The sequence below is a fragment of the Eulemur rufifrons genome, chromosome 23, assembly GCF_041146395.1.
Source record: "Eulemur rufifrons isolate Redbay chromosome 23, OSU_ERuf_1, whole genome shotgun sequence".
NCBI classification, from domain to species: domain Eukaryota; kingdom Metazoa; phylum Chordata; class Mammalia; order Primates; family Lemuridae; genus Eulemur; species Eulemur rufifrons.
In genome coordinates, this window is record NC_091005.1 from 3,063,900 (window position 1) to 3,069,923 (window position 6,024).

Here is a 6,024-nt window from a genome sequence, read left to right on the forward strand (position 1 = left end):
GGGGCACCGGCTGGCTTGGAGACGTGGCCGGGAGTGGCCCTGTCTGTCCCTCTCCTAACGAGCACTTCCTCGCAGGCTGGGTCCCCTCCCTAGGAGGAGCGGCTGGGCTGGGGCAGGCGGGCGGGAGCCGGTGGGGGCTCCGCTGCTCCCTCGTCCAAGTTTTGAGCGGGGCCAACAAACTGCCCACAAAAGCCTCTTTGGAAGAAGTTGCCAGACGGGACCGGCCGAGCGTGCGGCTGCGGGGACACGACTCCCAGCCCCGAGTCCCGGTTTCCTCCCCTGATGCGGGACAGTTCTCACAGCGTGTGCTTCTGGTGAGATTTCAGTGCAACTGCGCACGTGAGGCGTTTCACATGCATCGCAGGTGTGCTGGAGATGTCGGCTCCTGTGTGTTTTACACAGGACTCAGTCTTCCACAGATTTTATATCCCCTTCCTGTTCCCAGCACCCCCAAGACAGGTGCCGTTTTCACACCCATTTCACAGATGAGAGCGCAGTGGAGGCGGGAGCCCAGGTCCGTCTGACCTCGGAGGCCCACCCCCCGGCCAAGCGCGACGGACCCAAGCTGTAGGCATCCACGTACCTGGCCTAAGTCCCAGCTCGGCCCGTGTGAGACGCTGGAAAGCTCTGCTCACCGTGCCTCAGTCTCCCACCTGTGAAATGGGCGAGTGAAAGCACCTTCCCCCTAAGGTCCACATGGGGCAACAGGAGATGGTGCCGGCCAAGCCCAGCGCTCGCATGGAGTGAGCGCTCGATAGAGGCTGGTTCCTTCCTCCCGGGGCCCTGACCTCCCACCGCTGGCCAGGGCAGCCTCCAGGATAGCGTGGGCCGTACCCTCGACCCCTCTTGGCCTCTTGCAGAGTGACAGCAGCAAGGACACGCAGTCTGTGCCTGCACTGTCTGAAGTCCTTCGCACACCCTAGCGTGTAGGTCCCACAGGAGCCCACACACAGGTACTGCCTGTGACCCCGTGCACGGCGGTGCCAGACACCTGCCCACGGGCGAGGATGCCAGCGCACAGCCACCTGCGCTCTCGGAGTCAGTGAACGCACTTGCCTGAGCCCGAGAGCGAGCGCCTCCTTCGGTTCTATACCCGGGACGCCTCACGTGCCTCAGCCTCGTCCCAGCCCCTGGTTGGTACCTTACCCTAAGTTCTAGAATATTCCTTCATCTCTTCACCCTGGACAGATTGGTTGAGCCCTTATGGGAGCCCGGTCCAGGGAGCATCTTTCTCTCCTCTCGAGCCCTTTGAGATGCCGTCTCAGCCCCTCCACGCGGAGGCTGCTTACTTAGAGTCAGACTCGCTCGACAGAGGTGGTGGAGCTGGTTGTGCCCCTCTCTGTGCCTCAGTTTCCTCATCTGTAAAAGCAGGGTATGGAGCCAGAACCGACCCGCAGGCTTGCTGCTGCCATGCGAGGGTCTAGGGCTCAGCATGGGCTTGCTGCCGGGAGCCCATCCTTCGAGTCGCCGCGTCCTGGGCCTCGGCCATCCTCAGCCTGCTGTGCAGGCAGCCCCACCCCCACCCGGCTCCGTGGACCTCCCTGCTGCTTGGAACCTGGGGTCCTGGGCTTTCCTAAGGCCATCAACACCTCCCCCTTCCTGTTCACCCCCGTCCCCTCCACCTTGCCCTTAAATGTAGGCGTTTCCTGTCGATGTCAATGGGATGTTCTTGGCCCATTTCCTGGTCTCTCTCCCGCTGGGTGGCCCCACTTCTGCCAAGAGCACCAACCCCCCTCGCTCTGGGTGGGGGACCTCCAGTGACCTCTCCCAGCCTCCTCGCCCTGGCAGTCCCCCACCTGCAGTGTTTTCCTACCCGAAACCGCACCACTCACCCGGCGCCCCCTCCAGGTTTCTGCTCATATGTCTCTTTCTTGGTGTGGTCTTCTCTGACCACAGGATTTAAAACCACAATTCTTACACCACTGGGACCCCCCACACCCCTCCTGGCTTTGTGCTTCTTCATACCCGTCACCACCTGATTTGCGTATTTTGCTTTATCTGGTTGCTTTGCTGTCTGTCTTTCCACACCAGGACGCCAGCTGCACAGGGCAGCTTTTTTGGGTCTGTTTGTTCACTTTGGAATCACTAGTGCCTAAAGCAGTGCCTGGCACCAGGGAGACACTGAGTAAACCCTGTGGAACGGATGAGCCGTGCACAACCCCGTCCACCTGCCCGCCGGATGGCTCAGCTCGGCTGTCACTCCATTCATGCTGTCCCACATGGCCGTCCCTTGTCACGGGTGGCGACGGAGCATGTGACATGTGGCCGGTCTGAATGGAGGTCTATTGCAAGCATAAAACACACACGGGGTTTTGAAGACATGTGGGAGGAAAAAGGTTGTGAATATTTCATTGGGGATTTTTATGTTGATTATGCACTGAACTGCTACTGTTTAGGCTACGTTGGGTTAAAATGAAATAGATCATTGAATTAATTGTGCTTGTTTCTTTTTACCGTTTTGCGTGGCTAACTAGAAAATTCACCATTGCACGCGTGGCTTGCACTGTGTTTCTGTTAAGCAGAGCTGGCTGGTCCGCGACACCCGCCTCCCTCTCTAGCTCTCAACCCCTCCCGGCTGAGGCCGTCAGCCTCCAACCAGACCCCCAGGCTGAAACCTTGACCTCCTTCCTGTTAATACCTCCCTCACTCTGAGCTCCATAGCTAATCTCCAGCTCAGAATTTTAAAAAGTTACTGTATCGTATCCTTTTTTCTTGATAATCAACGATGATGCACGTTTATTAGCAGAGAGTTTGGAAAGCAGAGGAAAGAATAAAGAAAATCTCTAACATGACGCATCCAGTATCCATAGCCAGAGGTAACCGATATAGCCTTTCCTTTTTCCCACGCGTACGCATTAGATGGATGGAGGTCAAAGCCAAGGCTAACGTCAGTGCTGAGGGAGAGGTCGAGATGGCAGTGTTAGACAGTGTTAGGAACACACACTCCGGAGTCAGCCTGCTTGGTTTAGACTCCTGCTCCAAGACTTCCCAGCTGTGTGACCTTGAGCAAGTCACCTACCCTCTCCGTGCTTTGCTTTTCTCATCTATAAAATGGGAGTAACAATACACCCATCTCGCAGGGATGCTGTGAGGATTGAAAGAGCCATGTGGATGAGACAGTTGTATAAGCACCTCTGCCCTCGCCTGACTATGGACTTTCTGAGGATAGGGCTGCATGCTGTCCGTCTCTGAATCTCTCACCAGAAAGCGAACGGGAACCTCCTTTACTAAGCACTTACTATGCACCAGGCACAGTGCTGGGCTCTAGATCCTCACCTCCTGCTTCTCTCCATCTTGCTCACTCTGCTTTCCTCGATGGCTCCCGCCCCAGGGCCTTTGCACTGGCTGTGTTCCAGTGAGTGCTCTCTCCCCAGACATCTGCTTTGCCAGTCCCCTCGGTGCCTTCCTGTTTGTGTTCTCAGGTCACTTTCTCAGTGAGGCTCACTCCAGCCATGCTCTGAAAATCACAACCCACTTCTTTTATACCACCCCAAGTTCCCAACCCCGCTTATCCTGTTTTGTTTCTGCATCACCTTCTACTAGATCATGAAACTTACCTATGCTTATCACCGATTGCCTCTCTCCTTGTGGCAGACAGAATAATGGCCCCTTAAAAGATGCCCACATTCTAACCCCCAGGACCTGAGAACACGTGGCCTCACGTGGCCAATGGGCTTTGCTGAAGTGATTAAGTCAGAGATTTTGAGCGGGGAGATGATCCTGGATTACCCAGGTGGGACCAATGTCATCACCAGAGTCCTGATAAGAGAGCGGCAGGAGGGTCAGATGGGAGAAGCAGATGGACGATGAAAGCAGAGGGGAGGGGAGAGGGAGAGGTTGGTTTGAAGACGCTACGCTGTGGTTTTGAGGACGGAGCAAGGGATCGGGAGCCGAGGCATGCAGGCAGCCTCTAGAAGCTCGAGGAGGCAAGGGAACCTCAGAGGGAGCACAGCCCGGCCAACACCCCGAGTTTAGCCCACTGAGGCCCACGCTGGACGTCTAATCTAGTAAAATAACAGATTTGCGCCGTTGTAAGCGGCTGGGTTTGTGGGTATTTGTTACAGTGGCAAGAGGAGGTCACACACTCCCGAGTGGGACGCAGGCTCTGCAGGGCCACGTGTCTGTGTCTCTTACTGCCTGTGCCCCTGCGCCTCGCACAGGGCCTCGCCCGCATCAGCACCCCAAGTACCGGCCGGTGCATGGAATAAATTTAATCATCGTGACCTCGTGAGGACTTTTCCCTGTTCTACAGACAAAGAGGTGGACGATCACAAAACGTAGGTGCATTTTCCCAAGTCCCAGCCAGAGACTGAACTCGGAAGTGCTATCCTCATCACAGGGCACAGGTACACATTAGGTGCTCAGGTAATGTTCTTCAATGGAGATAACAGTTCTGCCGCGGTATTCGGACCATAGGGACCCAGGCTGCTGAGCTGTGACCCGTCAGGCAATTTCTTGCAAATGTTAACTTACAAAACGACCCTCTAAAGTCTTCAGGACAAGAAGGGAAACTGCCCAGGGAACCCAGCCCTGCAGGTTTTGTGCAGAAGGAGAAGCTCCATGAGGAGAAATAAACACAGAACAAATCTGCCCGGGAAACCGGCCACTTTCCTTTGATCAGTGACGAGGCAGGCTCTCAGCGTGACAGCCTGGCTGGATGCTCCCGGCTGGAGCCTGAGGTTGCTGGCCGGGCCTGGGTCCTGTCACAGTGTCAGGGCCAGCACCCCTTCCCAGAGTCCTGCCAAGCCTCGGAACTTTGTGTTCCAAGCGGCAGAGGCCCTCTCAGTTTATCTGAGCTCTGACTTGATTCGAATTTACTGGGCAGTCCTCTCGGGGACTCAACAGCCTGTTAGTTAGTGCAACTTCCTGCAGAGCTGTGGGCGAGGTTTCCTCTGGGAAAGATTGAGAGCTGGCCGGGCCTCTCCTCTCCTTCCGAGGGGCCTGCTAGGGAAGGCTGCATGCTGGGGTCTGACGGCTGCTGCCTGCCAAAGGCTGCTCTCTCTCAGAAAAAGGAGGAAAATGATGTCTTTAAAAATACGAAGGGCACAAGTGCTTAGATACATCTCTCTAGGGAGGCAGAGGACGTGGCTCATGGGTACAAAGTCCAGGAAGACGTTCTATTTCTCCAGCCCCTATTAAACTCCCCAGCCTGATCACTGAGGCTTCACACTCCTTCCCCAGAGGGGAAGAACATTTTTTCCATGGTGATGAGATCAGGGAAAGGGGACAGGTGGCATTAATTGATACTTTATACTACAGTATGAATGACTTCTAGCAGTCAGAAACATACTGGCATGAGGAGGAGGAGCAGAGTACGCTCATTCATTCATTCAAATATTTGAGCATCTAACATGTGCCAGGCCTGGGGATACCAGGGAGGGTAAAACCGGCCCCAACCCCCATCCCTGCCCCTCTGGGGCTTGCCACCAAGCAGGCAGAACACTCAGATGGCACTTTTTGGTGCCACACATGGTTTTGAGGGCTTTAAAAATATCGCTCATTTAATCTATCACAGCTCTACTAGGTGAGGACTATCATCACCCCATTTTACAGACAAGCAAACCGAGTCTCAGATTAACAACCGAGTGGTTTAAAATTGCTCTGTCTTTTAATCCCTCAGAGCCTGTCAGGCAGGTGCTCTTACTCTGCCTTTCCTTTACAGACAGGAGGGACAGAGACTGAGAATGTGCCAGCGTGCGCAGCCGATTGGTGGCAGAGCCGGGATCGGAACCCAAACGCTGGCTTCCAGGGGCTGTGCTGGACCCAGGCGCCATGCGTTTCCAGGGGCTGAGGCGCGACAGGGGCGTGGACTCAGGCTTGACCCAGTCAGAGCCGCCAGCAGGTCTCCCCGGGGAAGGAAGTGAGGACCAGCGCTGAGCCCTGCAGACGGGTGGAGCCCGCTGGGTGTGGGGGGACTGAGAGCGGGGCAGCAGGCGGCTCTAGCGTGGGCCTCACTTGAGTGGCGGCTGGCACCACCATCCACGTGGAGCCACGTGGTTTTACCGGCCCCACGCTCCTCTGCCT